Source organism: Eurosta solidaginis, chromosome 2 (genome assembly GCF_040869045.1).
Source record: "Eurosta solidaginis isolate ZX-2024a chromosome 2, ASM4086904v1, whole genome shotgun sequence".
NCBI classification, from domain to species: domain Eukaryota; kingdom Metazoa; phylum Arthropoda; class Insecta; order Diptera; family Tephritidae; genus Eurosta; species Eurosta solidaginis.
The window spans coordinates 235,868,805-235,891,509 of record NC_090320.1 but is presented as its reverse complement, the minus strand read 5'-3'; the positions used below and the strand labels follow the sequence as shown (position 1 = coordinate 235,891,509).

The 22,705-nt window shown below is 38.2% G+C and overlaps 1 protein-coding gene across 1 annotated transcript in view; it reads left to right on the top strand.

The window, feature by feature from the left end:
• Positions 1-204: 204 nt before the first annotated feature.
• The window catches only part of IA-2 (tyrosine phosphatase IA-2), a 349,021-nt gene continuing 326,520 nt past the window's right edge, over positions 205-22,705 (top strand). Inside the window, exon 1 of the mRNA XM_067767306.1 lies at positions 205-381. The gene's annotated coding sequence lies outside the window, so the exon portion shown is untranslated. The remainder of the gene's footprint in view (positions 382-22,705) is intronic.

Below are 22,705 nucleotides of genomic sequence, written 5' to 3'. Positions count from 1 at the left end.
CTATCAAAAGTGACCTCACAAAAGTGTTAAACACATATTCTTTATTTATCTTAACCTCATTTACAAAAAACAAAAAAATATCATAACATAATAAACACTAAACTATTTTAAAAACGTACCTTAAATCTATAGAAGCAAGTAATGAAACAAATATCAATTAAATTACTTTAAAGAAAAGTACTGAAACAAAGGTAAAACTTTGTAGTGAAATTAGTTGCAGAAATGCCTGCATACTTAAAGGCGCTATGAGCAATTAGCAAGCAGTTGGCAAGAAGTAGCAACAACCTAATCCTTGAAATATATTTGCATGTCTTCAGGAAAAGGTTGTGCAGAAAATGGTATAAGAAACTACATGAGCAGCACGACAAATGTTAAAGTGAGGTGAGTACATATTAGAATTAGAGGCAATAAACACATTTGAAGTTTATATTACGAACATTGCAAACTGGAGAAAGAACCTAATAGTAAATAAAGAAACCATTTGCAGAAAGTACTAAAGCTTATAATAGTTTTATGTATGCGCTTGTGTTATCTTAACTTTCCATCAAAAGAACTCGCCTCCAAAACTAAAGCTAGTTGCATCGAAGCCGCCATTTAGCGTAGAATGCGTGCAGGCGTATACGTAGATAATCTTTTTGCAGCCTTCAAAATCCCGCCTGATGGTCGTGTTTGAATCCGCGCCAGCTCGTTTATTCACGCTGAAAGAATTCTGGAAATCCGGTCATATTTTCCAACGCAGGCCGCAGCTTTGGCGAGAGAGCATGACCTTGTGAAACAACAAGACCCTGGCGACACTTAATTATGGATATAAATCTGCGCATCAGACAACTTGTGAATAAAAAACAAGTGGGAGGAACATCTAAAGAACCGACAAAGCACACAAATAAACTGCGAATGGAACCATAAAACCCATCACAGAATAGCACCAGTAGAGCTACACTGTCAATGAAAGCAAGTAGTTGCAAGATTTGGAAGGGTCTATCCTTCCTCCTAGCCTTTAAAGGTGGATTGCAGCTTATTTGTGTGATCAGCAGGCATTGGACTGTGTCAGGAACTTGACATCAAAACCAATAAGAATTTGCAAAAGGTGCCGCTGGTTGTTGTTCTATCTCCAATTTTGTTTAATTTTTATAAATAGAAGATCCCTTCCCCTCCCGAAAGAGTGGTCTTTCCATTGATGAGCTATGCTATAAAATCAACAACAATCCTCCTAGCCTTTCCAGTTCTTTCGCCTAGCGAAACGTTGCACTATAACCGGACAAGTCTTCGGCGACAACATTTACCAAATGAACGACGCAATTGTCGGAAACATTGGACATCCACATCGATTGCATTACGCTACCGATACCAAAAAGTAATAGGTATGACGACGTTCGATAATGATGGGCATCAAGTCCCTCACTGACAGTGCTTGGAGGGCAGTCTGTCAAAACTACGCAACGCGATGTTTTCTTATGACGCCAGAACATTATCTACACAATGATGCTGGAGTACTCCCCACGAAAGAGCGAAAGGAATTGCTGAAGAAACAATCAGACATCTGATCGAAGAGACCACGACTCCCAGGAACACAAGGAGTCAGCTACGCAAGCACTATGAAGAAATCCGCCATGTAAAAGCTCAGCCGGTTGGGTCCTATAAGCATAAACAAACTCTCAGCCTCATCAACGATGAGAAGCTAATTTCGTATGCCAATAAATGCTCGGCGAATTCCATGCTCAGGATTCTATACTCGAAACTCACAAATGAGAAAAGCACTCCACATGAAATCAACTATGTTTCAATTGCAATCTTCAACCAACGCTTCTAACTCCCATGAGATTTTTATTTTAATGCTGTTATTGTCAACGAAATTGCTTTCTTAGAAATTTTATTAACGAGTATGTACATAATAAATTAATTTATATATACAAAGAGCTGCTGTGCCTTTTGACAACAATTTTTGGTCCCATATTACCCATTTTGAATTACGTTTGCAGTTCATTGTTTGCCATGCTAACTCATCGATCATTTTGTGACGATGCCTCAGTAATTAAATCAGACAAGGGCTACGTCCAAATGTCAGCTTCATGGCTCGCTCTCTTAACTGATCAACCAGCCATAGAATCGTAACATACGATCACGGATCGAAAACTATCTTCCCTCAAGCGACAAAAATTGCGCTATACATCTATTTTAAAAAATAATAATATATTTTAACGATTTTAGTGAAATTCCGCTTATTTGCAACCTTCTGCTAACGTTCGAATCACTAAACTGTTGAATAAGTAACTCCAATATTCGATAATGCAAAATTGTCTTTATTAGACTACTTTCAAAATAACACTTATATTGCTCGAAAGATAGCGTGCTTAAATCAAAATGACTTGTCGTGCCTCAACTGTTGCCGCTTTTATACTGTCCGGTTTCCTCGTCGACATATTTCTAGGCGCTTATATTTGCAGAAATTACTAGTTAGTTATCAGCTATAAATTTCTCAGCTATATCTGCAGATGCACGATTTTATAGCTTCTCTCAAACCCCATGCGCTTGTATATGTGAGTGATACTTTCACAAATGAATGCATACTTTTGGGAGTATCTCAGTTATATGCATGTGTTTGTGTGTTGCTCACCGCTGCTTGTATGGACATATGGGTAGACATATTGATTGATTTGTTGATGTGCATGCAAGTCACTGCTTCGCATCGGATTAAAGGTGATAGTATCCTTTAGTGTTGCCAATATTCGTCACAATATTATGGATGCAGTGAGTACGCGTTGTCCATAGTTCTCATATTTCAATAATCTGATACACAGTTTCGGAGCTATTGTGATTTAAGAAACGGCATTCGATCACGGATCGTATGTCACGATTCGGCTCCACCACGAGCAGCCAATTTATCGAAGATACCCACTCACACACTAGATGAGTCCAGAAGATAAAATGCTAAAATCTATTTTGAATTCGTCTGTGGAAACTGAAATTTTGAATCTCTTAACCTTAAGCCATATCCTGGGATTTGGGCATATTTATGGTCTTTGTCGAGGCACAGCTCCCATAGTTTAACGACATCTTGATATGCTATTTTATTATATAGCACGTTTAGAACTCTGAACGAAATGATCTAACACCTACTATGTAATCGCTCCTTAGCCATATTTTTGAACTTCCACTAAAATGTTACACTTACAGATCAATCTTTCCAATACTCTGTCTCTAGGCTCTATATCAAATTAGGTTTCAGGACCATCTTTCATCATCATTAGTTGACGCGTTTTTGGCCATTTCGTAAGAAGTCACGGCAGCTATCCCGGTTTTGCGAAAACTAACCCTAATTGGGAGCACCAAGGAACGTATGTAGAGTCTACCTTCTCCTACGCCTAAAACTTTCCTCTGCCTTCATGCTCATTTATCGATGGAAATACTTTCTTGGCCGGAGCATTTTCATTCATTCGCAAACCATGACCTAGCCAGCGAAGCCTTGGGGCTTTTATTCGCTGCTTGAGTCTCATATCTAAATAAAGCTTATACAGCTTTTCGCAATACCTCCTTCGGTGCTCGTCATCGCTAAAGACAGGACCGTAAGTGGGATCAGATAATGAATGTAATTATAGAATAAGCGCAAGCATATTATGTTAGAGTGGGGCGCAGAAGGGCAAGAAGAGCAAGAAAAAAATAAAAATAGTGGAGGAGAAAAGATGGGAAACGAAAACCGAATCCGGACTGCGTGTTATCACTTGTTATCAAAAGGTTATTGATTTAATATCCATAGCCACCGTTATCGCCGGGCTATCGAATCTTTATCGCCGATTAAAAGGCGAGCTATTTATTACTTTTCGATAGTCTTTTGGTGTATTATCCATTTGTTAACGGTTTGCCATAGGCGTGTTATCGAGGAGGCATAGACGTGTTATCAATTAGATATCGAATTGTTACAAATTTGTTAAATATAAAAATCGTTATTGATGAGTTATCCGTTTTTTATTGGCGTGTTATCGATTTTTTATTGATGAGTAATCATTATGATATCAAAAATGTGTAAGTTTTCCATCGAAATTTTACCGATTCGTTGCGGATTTTATATAGGTAAGATAATCAACAAGTTATCACGCGAGGTATCGAAAAGTTATAGGTGACTCATCGTTTTGTTATAGGAATGGTATCGGTTTTCTGTCAGCAAACAACGTTACCGATATCGATAACTCTTGAACCCTAATGATCCCTTAAGGGTACGGACAACAATCTGAAAATATCCTGTACGAATTCTAATACAAAATCTATTTTAAATCATATTGCCCACAGTCTTTAATTGAAAGCTGCTCATACCCATCAACTTCCTTCTTACTGCTTTCGAATTCGGTCATAACTATACTATACAAATACAGTTATAAGGAAGACCATATACACACACTAAATTGAGAAGTTATGTTGTAACACTCCAAATAAGCACATTACACGCTCTTACAGTAGTGATTTTTTTGTAAAATTTTTTTTAACTTGTAATATCATTGCAATCATAGGAAGGAAACTTTAACAACACCTGTTGCAAATTCGTTACGAAAGTTCAAGGGTGGCGTGCAGATACCCCAAATACATACATATGTATGTACGTATGTATAAGTAAAAATATTAATATGTTATTTTGAATGCGCATGAGCTAAAAATATTTACATAATTATCGTTTGTATGTCTAAGTAAACTAGCAAGTCATGCCCCCAAGCACTTTTGAATATTTAAGAACTTGCCTATTTTTGGAACCTCAAACAATACGAGAATATTAGGCAAATTTATTAAAATAAAAAAATAAATGTAAGGCGCGATAACCTCCGAAGAGATCTAAGGCCGAGCTTCTCTTCCAATTTGCGTCGTGCTCCTCTTGATTTTTCCCTACAAATTGGCCGGACGGGACCTACATGTTTTATGCCGACTCCGAACGGCATCTGCAAGGCAGATGCGTTTTCACTGAGAGCTTTTCATGGCAGAAATACAATCGGAGCGCCTGCCAGACACTGCCGAGGGGCGACCCCGCTTAGAAAAATTTTCTTCTAATTGAAAAATCTTATTTCTAAAATTTTGATGTTGCTTTGCCCGGGAGTTGAACCCAGGGCATACGATGTGATAGGCGGAGCACGCTACCATCACACCACGGTGGCCGCCAGGCAAATTTATTGGTGTTATAAAATCTCAGATAATAAACCTCGTGTTCCAATGAAACGTGAACCAGATACGGATAGAGATGTAACATGCAAATGCAACAACAATGTGATCCATATGGTTCTGGTTCATGTTTCATTGGAACACGAGGAAATAGTTACAACAATTGTTCGCAACATAAGTTGCGTTCCAATGGAGCGTGATCCAGGTACGGATAGACATTTAACATGCACATGCAACAACAACTCTGAGATCCAGATATCTATCTGGATCAATTAATACAACCGATTTCGCCCTTTTTCACAGAAATAAGTTATCGTCCCAGAGTCTAAGCCCCTATCAAATTTCACAAGGATTGGTAAATTTTTGTTCGACTTATGGCATTATATTCAAATATATCAATTTATATTTATTTGCTTTTTTGCGGAAAATGTTTGACATCATACCCTCTATATTTGGTAACACTTACAGACATATGCAGTGCACCAGAGGTCTGCTTTGAGTACTAATAAAATTAGTGCACTTAGTCATGAGCCAAAAATTGTGTCTAAATGTGTACTTAGTCAAGTACAGACAAATACTATGAGTGACTAGCACATAAAATAGAAAACACATACGAGTGCCCCGCAACACATATGTCCCATACATATATGACATTGTTGAGTATAAACTGAAATCATAGTCGCTTTAACTCAGTAGCATGTTGGTTTCACTGTATACTTCGTTTATTATCGGTTTTTCTTTAGCGCTGTATTCAGTTTAGTTTCGTGTACATCGTTGTGTTGCTAGCGCCAGAAGACTCATAACACTATATTCATTTTATTGTACTGTTAGTCATACTGATTCAAGTTAGTGTTTTCGTATAACACAGTGGACTTTCTTGCTCAATAAGACAATTGAGTACCAGTGTTGCCAGATGATGCAAAAAAGAGAAGCTAGATTGGCAAAAAAAAAGGTTAGAAAAGGCTAAATTTAGAAATAAAAGAAGATAAAAAAAGGCCAGAAATTTTTTGGTTAATTCATTAATTTTTTTTTTAATATTTTGGTTTACACATTTGTAAATAAAAACATATAAACATAACTTAAGCATAACTTACTGTTTCAAAACATATCAGGCACATTTTCTTTGACTAGAACATGGAATTACTTTAAATGATTGCATATGTGTATATAAATAAAAAAATATTATAAACTAATTATTTATGTAAAATATTCCCCGTCTGAAGAATCAGAAGTGCTTATGTCGGGTATAAAGTTTGGCTATTTACCATAGATATGAGATCATAGGTAATTTCAAAGTCATTACAACATTTAGATAAGCGTTTTAACGAGCATCTAATATTAAGCAGCGCATTAAGCATTTTAATTTTTAGTTTGTTCCTTAATTTAGTTTTCAGAATTTTCATGCCACTAAAAACTCTTTCAACCTCCGCGTTACTGAGTGGTAATACTAAAAAAACTAAATATGAGCTCGACAAGTTCTAAAACAGGAGGTTCGTTTAACGCATTTTTATATTCTCGGACTTCCGACCAAAATTCCATGGTGGAGTGTACATTTTTCCATTGTATAGTTATAAGTTTTCGCCACTGCAGCTCTATTAATGTTACTTGACTTGAAGAATAACTATACTTCTCTTTTTCAAAGTAAGAAAATATATCTGGCTTTGAAATTTTCAACGAATTTTCAGCAGAAAAAGAATTAATCTTTTGTAGAGAACTCATATTATTAGGTATTAGGTGTTCACAGGAACTATTGAAATTATTTTATTTTAGAAATTTTTAAAAATATGTTCGGAGTAAAAAAGGCTAGAAAAAAGTCACGAAGCTAAACACAAAATTTTGAGGCTAAAGGCAAAAAAAAAAGGCTAAATCTAGCCTCGAAAAGGCTAACCTGGCAACACTGTTGAGTACTGAACTGCTTCGTGGCTTATGAGCGGTTATTCATTTTACGAAGCATGACTATGTAAATGTGTTTTAGTGGATATAAGTGCTAGATATTCTTTGTTTGTGTACACACTAATACTAATTTTTTGGTTAGTCCACTATTAACCTTAAAACATAAATAATTGCAGCTCACTGATATGCACTAGGGCATCCCATATTTAACATATTTTTTCCACTCGACACGCCATATGTTTTAACTTCAAGTCTGAAAACAAATTATTAAGGCCATAAAATAATTATATTATATTCATTTTATATCATGATAAAAATAATATAAATTTTTTATTTGAAATATACAAGAACCACAACATAATATGACCCCTTTGGTTAAGCATTAGTACGCAAGCTTTTTTAAGTGCAAAATCCCATACAATTTTGTATGGAAAGTATGTCGCATTTGTGGCATGGTTTAAAGTAATAATAATATTAGTTATTGCGTATGATAATTTGCTTTAACTGTTTATTTGAAATTCGTGGAGCGATTGTGGGGTAAAAGGTTGAAAATAACAGGCACGCTAATATGTCTGCACATTCTTTGAATGCTAACTCTTATAGACCTGATTCTGATCATTCCAATGAGATTTGACGCATTTTTGCGGTACTCACGTCAGCTCGTTATCAACTTTTGAGGCTAGAAATTATCACCTTAAAATGGTTTTTTTGTAAATTGTTTTGAAAAACTACCATATTTTCGTTTAAAATATCGATTTTTTACTTAAATGCCAAAACAAACCTACTTTGTTTAAGATCACCTGTCTCGGTGCTCAGTCTACTCGCCTTCTTTTTCTCCTTGTAGCGTTAAGGAAGGCTCCTTAAGGGTTTTACGCATTTTTTTTAGCGTTCATGGTCATTTGCCGGATATTGCTATGGTACATTCTGGAAAATAGCACGCTTAAACTACCATCCACGCCATCGCCGGAACCAATCTGTTAGGGATCAGATATCATTGCTAAAGTTTAATAAAATTTCCAAAATTCAATTTCTGAAATTTATTTGAGTCCATTGCTCTGAAGAGAAACGGTTGAGCACGTTCTGCGTTTTTGACCTGCTCTTACGAGTTCAAGACTCCAGCTACTAGGAGAGGTAGAGTTGCCAGATATCGAGGCAGCTATGCTTAAAAAACTTATAGTATTTGTAAATAGGACGGAGTTATTTTATAGCCTAAGTCCTGGTACCTAATTGGGGCTTTTAGTTTGGCCGTCAAACAAATTCTGGTAACACTATGGACACGTTCAGGCTTTGTGAGGTCTATACTAGTCGACCAGTTCAACCCAATCTTACCATTGCATCGGAATTTCTTAAGACTTTCCTTTTTTCTCCTTCCTTAGGAAGCGAGATCTGAATAGCATGATCTATCAAGGAAACTCTAACCACATCCTGATATATCATAGCCAAATCTCAATATATCATCAAACACTGTAATCGATGGTCGTCCAATATGTGTAGTAATGGTGTTCCTGTTGGCTATTTGTAAAACACTACGAAGTACTTATATATATCCTAACAAAGGCACATTCCAATCTACGCCAAATCCAATAGCTCTTTTAGACCTACTGGTGGTGCCTCTACGTTGCGACCTATGTGGTTGGATACCACCATATGGGCCTATACTTTTCTCCGCTCGCGTGTTTCTACCTCGCAGTTCTCAGTGCAGAAAACGAGAACCGTGACCCTAGGATCAGCGGCATTTAATTTCTCCAGAATCAAGGAGAATTAACTTGATGTCTGTATTAAGTTGAAGGTTTAAGTGCAGGCCCCTTCATTATTGGGATGTTTGTTCCCTGTCAACACTTTCGTCGCTTAGTCTACTCTTTCTACCTGCTTCCTTGATTTCACGTTGTTTTCTACCTTCCTTACTTCTACCGTGTTATGATTATTGTCTGTAGCACTGCCTGATACGTAGATAAATATTGGGAGTTTTCCGAAACTCTGTTCACAACATTTCCTCCGTCCACTTGTTTATTTTTGGTGACCCGCCTGTTGTTAACCAATTTCCGAAGCATAGAAAGTGGGCGACAATTCGTTGCGTCCCTTTCCCCTCGGGAAAGATCGAAGACACATTTGTACCTTCTTTTGACTTTCTGAAGTAAATTTACCAGACACAAGTAACTGAGAGCCTTTTGAGAACAGCTTTGTTGCTTTCTTATCGGTAACAACCGATACGGGCAAGTTATTGTTTTATTATCGGTGTATTATCGATAGCGACTATTATCGATGGGTTACTGGTTTTTTATAGGCATATTATCGCCAATCAGTGGTTTCTGTGTTACCGGTTTTATATTGAAGTTTATTGGTGTCTATAACAAGTCGATAACATGCTGATAACAAATTAATAAAACTCGAAAACATTTCGATATCAAATATTTAATTTTTTATAACATATCGCTGTGTTTTCGATCAAATTTCTACTATTTTTCGAAAGATTTGTGATAAATAATCGATAAGGTATCGACAATAAATCGATTTTAAGCAAAATGTGGTGGCTCACTCCGCAGCAAATACTTCAGAGCCACAAGCGCTTGAAATAAACTCAATACATATACTACCCCACCCTCAAAGTGATATCTCAAAAATTATTCGATTACAATATACTAGACAAGTTGAGTGCGATCTACAAGGAAAGAACTAAATCGAAACGAATCAACTCTGAACTGAGCATTTTAATAAATTCTTTTCTATCCAGATTAAGTGCCTGACATACCCCTTGTGCATCGAGAATGTTGGCAGTCTCCATACGACAAAATCGATCTATACCTTTTTTTCCCGAAACACCACCAACAGGCCGAAGCACTGTTACAGTAACAACGGCTACAACCCACACTGCTACGTTATAAGACTATATCAGTATGCCCACCACTGTTTTTATTCTTTATAAAAATAAGTTTTTGCTATAGCAAACCACCATTTTTCATACGCGGTCTTCATACAGGTTTTTTGTGTAAATTCTGTGGGGTAACGATTCATATTGCTTTGAAAATAAAACATCCGTGTAAATACCAGAACAAAGGACAAAGAAAATATAATGAACAAGTAAGGAAGGTTAAGTTCGGGTGTAACCGAACATTATATACTCAGTTGAGAGCTATGGTGACAACATAAGGGAAAATAACCATTAGGAAAATGAACCGAGGGAAACCCTGGAATGTGTTTGTATGACATGTGTATCAAATGAAAGGCATTAAAGAGTATTTTATGAGGGAGTGGGCCATAGTTCTATAGTTGGACGCCTTTTCGAAATATCGCCATTAGGGTGGGCCAGGGGTGACTCTAGAATGTGTTTGTACGATATGGGTATCAAATGAAAGGTGTTAATGAGTATTTTAAAAGGGAGTGGGTCTTAGTTCTATAGGTGGATGTCGTTTCAAGATATCTCCATAAAGGTAGACCAGGGGTGACCCTAGAATTTGTTTGTACAATATGGGTATCAAAAGAAAGGTGTTAATGAGTATTTTAAAAGCGAGTGATCCTAAGTTCCATAGGTGGACGCCGTTTCGAGATATCGCCATAAAGGTGGACCAGGGGTAACTCTAGAATTTGTTTGTACAATATGGGTATCAAATTAAAGGTATTAATGAGGGTTTTAAAAGGGAGTGGTGGTAGTTGTATAGGTGGTCGCCTTTTCGAGATATCGCCATAAAGGTGGACCAGGGGTAACTCTAGAATTTGTTTGTACAATATGGGTATCAAACGAAAGGTGTTAATGAGTATTTTAAAAGGGAGTGGGTCTTAGTTCTATAGGTGGACGCCGTTTCGAAATATCGCCATAAAGGTGGACCAGGGGTGACTCTAGAATGTGTTTGTATGATATTGGTATCAAATAAAAGGTATTAATGAGAGTTTTAAAAGGGAGTGGTGGTAGTTGTATATGTGAAGGCGTTTTCCAGATATCGACCAAAATGTGGACCAGGGTGACCCAGAACATCATCTGTTGGATACCGCTAATTTATTTATATATGTAATACCTGCCAAGATTTCAAGGGTTTTTTATTTCGCCCTGCAGAACTTTTTTCATTTTCTTCTACTTAATATGGTAGGTGTCACACCCATTTTACAAAGTTTTGTCTAAAGTTATATTTCGCGTCAATAAATTGATCCAATTACCATGTTTCATCCCTTTTTTCGTATTTGGTATAGAATTATGGCATTTTTTTCATTTTTCGTAATTTTCGATATCGAAAAAGTGGGCGTGGTCATAGTCGGATTTCGTTCATTTTTTATACCAAGATAAAGTGAGTTCAGATAAGTACGTGAACTAAGTTCAGTAAAGATATGTCGATTTTTGCTCAAGTTATCGTGTTAGCGGCCATGCGGAAGGACAGACGGACGATTGTGTATAAAAACTGGGCGTGGCTTCAACCGATTTAGCCCTTTTTCCCAGAAAACAGTTAACGTCATAAAATCTATGCCCCTACCAAATTTCAGGTTAATTTTTGTTCGACTTATGGCGTTAAAAGTATCCTAGACAAATTAAATGAAAAAGGGCGGAGCCACGTCCATTTTGAAATTTGCTTTAATTTTTGTATTTTGTTGCACCATATCATTACTGGAGTTGAATGTTGACATAATTTACTTATATACTGTAAAGATATTAAATTTTTTGTTAAAAAGTGGGCGTGGTCCTTCTCCGATTTTGCTAATTTTATTAAGCGTACATATAGTAATAGGAGTAACGTTCCTGCCAATTTTCATCATGATATCTTCAACGACTGCCAAATTACAGCTTGCAAAATTTTAAATTACCTTCTTTTAAAAGTGGGCGGTGCCACACCCATTGTCCAAAATTTTACTAATTTTCTATTCTGCGTCAAAAGTTCAACTCACCTACCAAGTTTCGTCGCTTTATCTGTCTTTTGTAATGAATTATCGCACTTTTTCGGTTTTTCGAAATTTTCGATATCGAAAAAGTGGGCGTGGTTATAGTCCGATATCGTTCATTTTAAATAGCAATCTGAGATGAGTGCTCAGGAACCTACATACCAAATTTCATCAAGATACCTCAAAATTTACTCAAGTTATCGTGTTAAAGGACGGACGGACGGACGGACATGGCTCAATCAAATTTTTTTTCGATCCTGATTATTTTGATGTATGGAAGTCTATATCTATTCCGATTCCTTAATATATGTACAACCAACCGTTATCCAATCAAACTTAATATACTCTGTGAGCTCTGCTCAACTGAGTATAATATAATGAAATATAGCAACAACAATTCAATGCTGTACTAATGTCATGTCGTTGACAGCATCATGTCCATAAAATGCCATGCTACAAAGCGAACGAGTGACGTCATTATAATAACACCAACGCCCACGCATTGCGTCACCACTTACAAATACAAAACAAAAAGTAAATTAATGAATCATAAGCAAACGTAGAAAAAACAGAAATAAAATTAAATTATTTAATGCAATTAAAGAAAATATTTATTGCGAAATATTTGCAGTCTTCATTTACTTGCATATTTATGTATATTTGTATAGTATACTTTTAGGCGAGTTAAAAACCTCATACGGAATGTGCGCTAACTTCAGCCTGACGTCACCATAACATGAACTTAAAAGTTTCTTATGCTAATATTTATGCATTCATATTATGAAAGAGTAGTGCGTGTGATGTTAAAGAATTCGTGAGTTGTTTTGTTTCATTGTGCGCACGTGTTTGCTTGAAGATAATGGTGGTTGTTGGCGCCATGGTTGCCATCTCCCACTCTTTGTTAAAGCAGTGTTTAATGAAGATAGAACTGGATACTCGATACTTTTGATTGTATTGACGGGTTTTATTAAACTTGTGGTTAGAGTGATAGACTTCATTTAAAGTTTATCATGTCATTACAATGACAAGTTTATGCCCTCTATGATATTATACCATTATTTAGCCGAGTAGCATTTATAAGGCTGAGTAGCCACTGTTCCATCTGTAATTATTACTGATGACCATTACTTTTGCGATAGCTCTTAATATTTATATTAAATTTCATTATAAACACGGATTGACTTAATCCTTCTCAGAAAAATTTCTATTTAAAATACTATGTTAAACACTTTCCCATGTTGGGGTATTCCATTAATTTTTTCATATTTGAAATATGCGACAGCCCTGCAATACTTACGTAAGAGAGCTTAGAACAGTGGTGCACTCGAGAGCTTCGTAGAACTTCGCTAAACTATTAAGCGTTCACCTACATATTTTGTGAGCGTAGCGAGAGATATTCAGTAAAGCAAGCTATCAATCACTTCTAGCTTGTACTTCAAACAGTAAACATCTTATGGGAGAATTCTATGCTCAAAAATTATCCATGTAAACACATACTACTAGAAAAACAGTTACTTTTGTATTTGAAGCTCTGCCGGCGTTGTGCAAAACTGGCTTAGAATGAAGCGTGTTTAAACATAGAAAGTGGTCCAAAGGGGTTAAACTGATATCGAGTTGATAGCTAGTCTGCAAAAGAATTAATTAATAAGGTTAGGTGGCAACTCTATGTCACAACAAGCTTAGACGACTTAGAATGTCTTTGATGTCATGAACGTCAACTGCCAACACAGATGACTTTATGCTGAAATAATAGTTAAAGAAAATACACAAGAAGGGCGGTTAATACACGAAAATTATACTCTGGTAAGACTGAAAAAAGTCCCAATACCTGTGATAGGACGAACTCCCCTGCTAGACTCGTAGAATGGCGGTGCCAATATTTTGAGTCCATGTGTTTTTTTGTTGCTGACCAACATTCTTTAAACCGGTCTCGCCTTTTGTTTGAGAGTGATACATCACGGCCATTCCACACTGCTAAGGGTTGTTTAGCAAATCGCTATTGGCATAAGACCCACACGGCCTTCCCTCATCCTTGAACATCCTATCCCTGGCTAGATTGGCGCCGTCGTCGCTGTCTGGTGACTGCCAACGTCAGGAATACCCAATCTCCGAGTATCACTATTACTAAAACCTTCGTTATAGCGCTTGGGTGAGATCTAAGCTAGTTAATGCCAATAAAGAATAAGGAAACAAACATGCCGATCAGTTCCAAAGCATTAGGCAGCGTAGTGGGCCCAAAATAAGGTTCCATCCTATTGAGAAAACCTTTTTTCCATCCGCACTGGCTGAGTATGTCTTGGATGATGGTAACGTGGCCTTTCTCGCTCACGAGAAATAAAGGAAATGATAGCTAATCATAAACTTTTTAAAAGTTTGATAGGTAAGATTGGTCTGAGTGGTAGCCCCCCATAGGAGAAGCTTATTTGGACAATATGATTGTGAAATCAATAGCTACACAGACAACCTTTGCGTAGCAACGATGTAGTTTGGATCTCGAGTCGAGATAAGTGCTCGAAGGTCGCAGTGAACCGAGATCGAAATACTTTCGCCTAGTTCAGGTAAAAGCTGGATAACCAAACATGGAATGTCTCGATGATTCCAATACTTCACCCTCCATCCAGTAGCAGAATGAGGAATTTTCCAGTAGGCGGAGACATACCGCATGAACTCCCATTGGAGAGTGATCCGTCAAAACCATAATCACAATTGATAGATTAGCTTTGTTGAACTCAATAATTTCAACATATCGTTTCCTAATAACTTCGGCCAAGATGAATTTCGCTACGCTGCAAGTGATAGTGCCCGCCCAGCGTTTTCTTAGCTGACTCAAGGCCCATCGATAGAGGAGCAGATTACAGTCCGCCAAGGCTAGTACATACTCTCTAAAGACATCTACACTCCGTTCAGTTTTATTCATGCGCTTTAGGAGACTCGGGACCCAGACGATCTTTATCTCATACGACGCAACAGCAATCGAGATCCGGCTTTTCTATACCACCTTTGATCGCACCACGGTTGATTTTAGGGCTATAGAGCCCCTTGGTTACTGGAGTAGACATGCATTAGACAGGAGCCCATCAATCGCAGGGTTGTGTCATTATCCGAACTTTTGTTATTATTATAATATCTGGATAATATTGGTGTAGCGGGTTCCAGCTGTGCCGCGAATGGTATTGCATTAGGCTTGTCTATAGCGATCCGTAAATCTGTAGAGGGATCCCCGCTTGTAGCAGCATCTCCTGGTGTCGCGACGCCGTCAATGTTATCACCCAGTACGATTATTTATCTTTACGGTATATAACCGATTATGTCGGAGAGGCCTTGCGGGTAGTTGCTTTTTTACCTTTGACTCACCACCATACAGATATTCAGTGTATACACAGAGGCTACTTGAAGCGCGTGAAAAATCATCGCTTTGGATTCTCTGGTGAATGAAGATCAGATCAGATCTGATGATTTTTATACGCGGTCTGATTCTCCAATTAAATTTCTATATAAATAGATATATAGAAAGTGCTTCATATATATTGCTTTTTGACCACGTTGGCAACCACAAAAGGAGCTCTTGTCAAAGTAAAACTAATATTGTTAACTACTTTTTATTATTTTTGTTTCCTTAATATATTTTTATGATCCGTTTTGTTAATATCACTAAAAAAGTTTTAGATCTATTTCTCTAGTCATAATCCGCTGCAATTGTACGTGATAATAACTTCATTTTACTCATACCCCTCTCCTATACTTAACACAATGTGGACTGTTGATACGTTGTTGTGTCGATGTGATGTTGCGATAAAAAGTTTTTGATGTGATGTGACTTTGCGCTTATACTTAATGTTTGGCTTAGTTGGTCATGGAATTGTTCACCGTTAAAATTGCTATAAGCGAATAATACTAAAATTACACTTGTTTGAGAAATAGTTGTATACAACTGTTTTATGTTTAAACATATATACACATATACATGCATATGTGTGTACTTAGTTTATGCTTTTCGTAGTTGAATGCCTGACAAGCCATATGGGTTTAACATAATGAAGCGGATAAAAGTTTAGTGAGTCTGCTAAAATAAAGCCAAATCATAAATGGTGTTTTGTTTGTTTTTAAGCATGTGTATGTGTGTGATGTGTACATTAATCTGGGTCGATTTGTATGGACGAAAGTTAACCGATATCGTGCCATCGATTTTTCGATAGGATTTGGGGTCAGGAAAAAAAATTCCACTACGCATATCCAAAAAATAATGTTCGACCCTGCGAAAAAAAGGGGCGAAAGGGTAAATTTTTCGACCAAAGCACTCCCCAAAACCCAAAAAATATTTTTTTTTGTTTTTTTTTTTTTTTAAATACTGTTATCGCCAACGTTTTTACAACAGTTGTTTGAAAAAAAAAAAAAATATATATATATTTTTTTGGTTTTGGGGAGTGTTTTGGTCGAAAAATTGACCCTTTCGCAATTTTTTTCGCAGGCTCGAAAATGATTTTTTTGGGTATGCGTAGTGGAACTTTTTCTCCTGAGCCCTAATCCTATGGAAAAATCGATGGCGCGATATCGGTTAATAAATCGATCCAGTCTAGTGTACATATTTATATGATATCTGATTTAACGCAATTTGAATCAAAATCCTATTTAGCTTTAAAAATAAAGTTTAGGATTTGCAACGTTGCGTGAATATATCTCTGGGTTTTAAAGTATAGCTTCAACGTTGATTTTATTTTTAAGGTTCAGACTTTGTATTACACCATGACACTGTGCGTAGCAGACGACCACATCATGAATTTATAACATCCTGAGGCCCTCAGGCTTACTTGCAGTGAGTCACGGAAAAAAGTTGGTTCCCACAAAAAAAAAATGACTCGTTGCGTCATACATAATTTGCCCCTTAAGCCTTTCGATGCTTGAACCACACAAATTTGCGAGTAGAACCAGTAACACCCCAAATTTTAACCGAGCGTTAAATGGTTTTCATCACACAAGTTCTCTCATATACTTAGTGAGGTGTGGCCGTGTACGACTCTTCGAGAGAGGCCCAAAGACTTTCCTATGACAACTGAGGGCTTTCGAGTGCCGTCATCCGCATTGAGTTTCAAAAACTACTTCCCTTCCAGCATAACCCCAATAAAGGTAAGTCCGGAAGAAGGGAAAACTACATTTTGATAGAACTCGTTCTACCCTCACAAACAAGCAAACATTATTAAAAAGGCAACATAGGCTCTTGTGGTATAATTTTTCGATCGAATGGATAGCCGTTTCTGCTGCGCTGCCCAACAGTAACCCCTAGGAATCTTGCTTCGATTTAAAGATGAATAAACGAGAGCCTGAAGTCCTTAGATGACATATGATATCCCCCAATTGCATTTCAGATGAAGGCTAATATGACCCTAATTTGACCATGTTTCAAGACTTTGGTATGAAGCCCATTTTAAAGCTATACATGCAAATGATGGCCAACCAGCGCAAGGAAATCTCCAAGGAATTTTTTAACTTGCGCAGTAATAACGCCTTCCAGCCCTGGCGACCTTTGATGAGACGTTCTTGGGTAAACAGAAAATCACAAAAGTTATTTTTTATAAGAAGCTTCAACAATCCACTGCTACTCATCGCTCAACCACCATTAACATTTCCCGATCCTACCATTTAGAGCTCCCAGTCAGAGGATAGCTTCCTACACTTCTATTGAAAGGCCGCCTGCTGCAATTTTTAAGTGCGCCGTGAGATTCCGTCATTCAACTGGACTAATCCACCGACTATAAGTTCCATCGGGCAGAACATTTGTACTTCATTTAAAAGGAGCTAAATACATCAGTGATCAGAAAAGAAGTCCTCTTTAAAACCTTATATCGGATATATCAGTTTCCTCCAAGGGGGAGGGAATAGGAAGGTACAACACCTTCTTGTTCCTTACCACCCTAACAAAATTTGTGTTGGTATCCGAGGTCCTCCACATACTGTGTTGCGCAATTGTATCGCATCACTACCCATCAAATCGACACATATTCGCCTTACTTAGGCGATGATATCGCCCAAGTTAGGACGTAGTGGTCACGTTTAATTTCGATGGTGCAAATACGCCAAAACCAACCACAAATTTCTGCCGCCTCTCTACAGACTGACTTTCGTCCCATCGTTTTTGCTGAAATCACAGAGAAGAGCACTTCTCATTTTCTGACAAGCAAACAGGATCTTAACCCTACTCCGTCCCTGTACCCCCATGGAAAATTCCACCATTGATGGGACGCAATCCTTTATCGCTGTACAAACTATCTGGCTCAGTAGCCAAATCCATGAGTGATGCCTCCTGCAGACGCTCTTATATTTCCATTAGCCCCTAAAGGAGGGGACTGTACGTATAAGCGGGATCAGAATGCAATCCATTGCTGCCGCCCCTACCTTGTAACAAACCTCTAAAGACGAGGAGCTATCCGCCTTGGTATCAGCGTGATAGATGCTGATACATACTCGAAACCACATGTTTTAACCACTCTCGTATCAAGAAAATAACCGACAGACTCTTCATTAAATAAAATAAGCATTTGCCTAAAGTGATCACCCGGTTGCTCTATACTGTGGTCCGTCAGATATCTATTGAGTGCCCTGGTTCGCTGTATATCAATAACTCGATAGTATTGTCTTATTGCAAGGCAAGGTAGGGTCCAAGGACTCTTGTATAGGAAGGTTTTTATCCTAAAGTAACAATCCGCCGTTCAGTCATATAGCCATAGATTCTCCGACGATATAATGCTCGCCACCCACAGTCAATCCCTCCCACGATATGACAACATCCTCCCAGCGTTTATCGAGAGCTCTCTGCGCAAATGAGTCCGAACGTTTACCGCTTTCGTGGAACGTCAATGTGTTCTCAACTCCACGGATCCTCTTGTTCGAGGATGTATGCTTCTCCCTGAACCTCTGCCTCTTCTAGGGTCCAGGGTATATTAACCTTCTATAGAGAAAAAAATTTTAGAGAATTTGTTATATGCATAATTTTATTCAATCCCGTATCCTTATAGCGAAGTTTTACTATACCCTTTATATGATTCTACCAAACAACGCATCTACAAACCAAGTATATTTCCAAATGGGCGTCTTTCATAAATGCATTGCTTAAGTTCATAAAAAATAAATAAATGTAAGGCGCGATAACCTCCGAAGATATCTAAGGCCGAGCTTCTCTTCCAATTTGCGTCGTGCTCCTATTGATTTTCCCTGCAAATCGGCCGGACGGGACCTACATGTTTTATGCCGACTCCGAACAGCATCTGCAAGGCAGATGAGTTTTCACTGAGAGCTTTGCATGGCAGAAATACACCCGGAGCCCTTGCCAAACACTGCCGAGGGGCGACCCCGCTTAGAAAAATTTTCTTCTAATTGAAAAACCTTATTTCTAAAATTTTGATGTTGCTTTGCCCGAGGTGTGAACCCAGGGCATACGGTGTGGTAGGCGGAGCACGCTACCATCACACCACGGTGGCCACCAATGTTCCCCTACATATTTGTTCATTGTTTAAATTGTAATGATCTTTAACTTAAGGTCGAGTGTGGTTCGGACAACCACAGATCTAAAATTGAACTATGGCAACTTTTCTTTATGCAAAGCTGACTCATTTATTTATTTTCTAAAAAAGTTTTTAGTTATTAACAAGAAGTATGTGATTTCATTTTTCAACAATAAAGCGAAAAGTTTACACTCACTACCTACACTTGCATACACTCACTCACTCATACACATATACACATGTACGTGGATGAACGCAGGAATATGAAATACTAAATAAAAGCTCATCTGAACTTTTTCTTGCAACGACACAGCCAACGGATATTAAAGACAACAATGTGTATACTTTTCCTACAAAATTAGCCCATTTTTGTGTTTTTTTGCCACCAGACAGGATAATTGTTGTCATCAGCAGGCGTGTCATTTGATACAATTGTGGGAGTTTGTGTGATAACTACAAAGAAAGCTGAAACATTTTTAACGACTTCGAAAAAAGTTTTTTTTTTTTTAGAACCAAAAAATGGATTTCAAAAGGCGCAGTTTATTCGTGCTTTTAATAAATATTCGATTTCTAACTTTCTATTGCAAGAGTGTTCTTGCAGATGAACTCTTTGAATCTGATCATAAGAGCTCAATATAACATTTCCATCTTCAGCGTAAAAATTGCCAACTGCATTAACTATGGATTACTGCGCTTTTGCGAGAAACTCTCAAAGGATATATAGATTTCCAGCACATCCGACAGAAAGAGTACTTACAATCACTTCTGTAATAGTCATTTCCTAATCTACAGCAGCTTTCTTGCTTACGAAATCACGAAATAAGGTCCTCAGTAATTTATGTAGCATATTGGATGTATTTACCGTCATCCCAATCTTTCAGTTGTGCCATATTCATTATAATTTTTCGTTATGGTGCGCCTTTGTGAGTGTTAGCAACCTATCGATGGGACTATCGGAAATACTGAGTGGGTCTCATGGAAGACTAACACTTTAGTTACAACAAACTCGGCTAGTTTATCACGCGAACATGAGCCATGTTAGCCTACCATGGAAATTTGAAATGAGGTAGTCTTCCATGGGATCAACGTTTGATAATGAGACGTTCAGTTAGCTGAAGCAAGTAAAAATCTGTAAGTGTAGGTTAGGTTAGGTATGGCGGCAGTTGTTGTGTTAAGGAACACCTAACTTAGACGCTTCAAATTGGGTCCGTTGTGTTACTTGCAATCAAATACATCCTGATCGAGATCTTTACGTCTTGTCTTCGTAAAGCATAGAAACTCAGAATAAAGTGACTGGATGATTCCACCGGTTCTTGTTGTTGTTTTAGCGATTAGGACACTCCCCGAAAGCCTTGGGGAGTGTTGTCGATGGCCCTTTGCCGGATGCATATCCGGTACGTTCCAGTACCAAGCCCGACCATCTCGGGAACAATTTGTTATGAACACATGCGACCCCTAGATCTATGGGGAGTTTAGGGTAGCCAGAGCTTCGGCTGTTAGAAAACAGGATTCATCACGAATAGACGAGGCTTACAATTTGGTTGGAGAAGCTGTATATTGAGCTGGTAACCCCTTGACAGGGTTGCGCTACACAACCCTTTGAATCTATTTGGTATTTTAGTCACCTCTTACGACAGGCATACCTTCCGCGGGTATATTCTAAGCCCTCTAACCCGCTGCGGGAGATGATTCCATCTCGTCATCCTCAATTCATCCAACAAGCTGGGTCAGTCCAGTTTATTAAGCCGCACTGCATGGGCCCTCAATGGGCAGGACCATGTAAACACTTCAATAATCAAGAAGGGATGAGCTTTTGTTAAGCCTCCGCCGAGCGCTTGGAGTCAACAGCTGTCCAGAAGCAGAGAGTATGTGAGAACATAGACTCCACAGTTTTCACTAGCCGGGCTTAAATAGAACAGTCTAACGAGCTCCTCTTCTAGTTTGTGTCATGTCCTTTTAATTTTCCCAACTAATTGATGGCACGAGACCTACATGTTTTATGCCGAGTCCGAACGGCAGTTACAAGGCCGATGCATTTTCACCGAGACGCTTTTCATGGCAGAAATACATGCACAGTGTTTGCCAAACCACTACCAAGACGCGACCCCGCTGAGAAAAACATTTTATCAAAATTTTTGGGTTTTCGCTGTCTCGGCCTTGAATCCACGTCATTCGGTTTGGTAGGCGGAAAAGATACAATCACACAACGGGTATCATATAGGGTGTGTTAATGACGATTTTGCTTCCTTTAAAATTAATGAAACAAATTATAGAGCATAAGCTTCGCAGCGACTAATAACCCGGTCCATATGCCTGCAGGATGTGCAGATAGATAGATACCGCCTACAAAGCTTGACAGCATATGCCCATAGTAGTTTACGCAGAAGTTGTGAAGTCGCATCTTCTTATATACCAAAAGTAAGCCTAATAGGCAAAGTCCACAGGAGTGTTATTAGAGCGTTTAAGGAGGAACAGTTCAGTGTTTTATACAAATGAATTTAGAGACACTATTTTGCACGTGGCTAGCAGAAGCATCAGTTTAAAATGGTTGGGTTATAAGTAAGGGCTACAAAAGATAGAATACGGGATCCCATTACCATCACGTGATCCCATTACCCCTACTGTGGAGCTTAGTGATTGACAAACACTTGAAACCAATTTCAGAAAATGAAATCTATGATCATCATTGCAAGATGAAAGTATGAAAACTGTCTGTGTGATACCAAGAAAATTGAGGATGATAGTCAGACCCTCAATATGAATTCGGTTGTCTGGGCGCTTCGACTACTCTGCTGACTATGAAGTACCGAAGTTATGCGAACGATTCTTATGGCAGCGATTTCGTCTTCCAAGCGGAAGTTGCTGCGATTAAGAATGTGGTGGATGAAATGCAAACCAGTGCTACTACGGTTCAGGAATTTACCATCTACTCTGCTAGTCAAGCGGCTATCAAAGCCTTTAGTTCAACTATAGTGCGAAAGAGGATGGTCTGTGAGTGCCTGACCTCGCTTGTGATTGTATCGAATTATTTTATGTTAAGATTATCTGGGTCCTGGATCATATTGATATGTTGGGAAACTGTCAAGTGGATATCTTAGCCTGCATCGGTACAATTGAACCGGATAAAGATGGTTGTAGGGATTTCGGGACTCTGCTGGCCACCTTCATAGATAGGCTTCGAGTGAGCTTAGCGGACACCACCTCCTTCAGGGTAGCAAGATCTTTCTGGCTAGGCTTAGATCGGTGTCATTCGAAACAATATCGTTGCTACGCAACAATTCTCAAATTAGCTATAGCTACGTCACCGTTTTTCT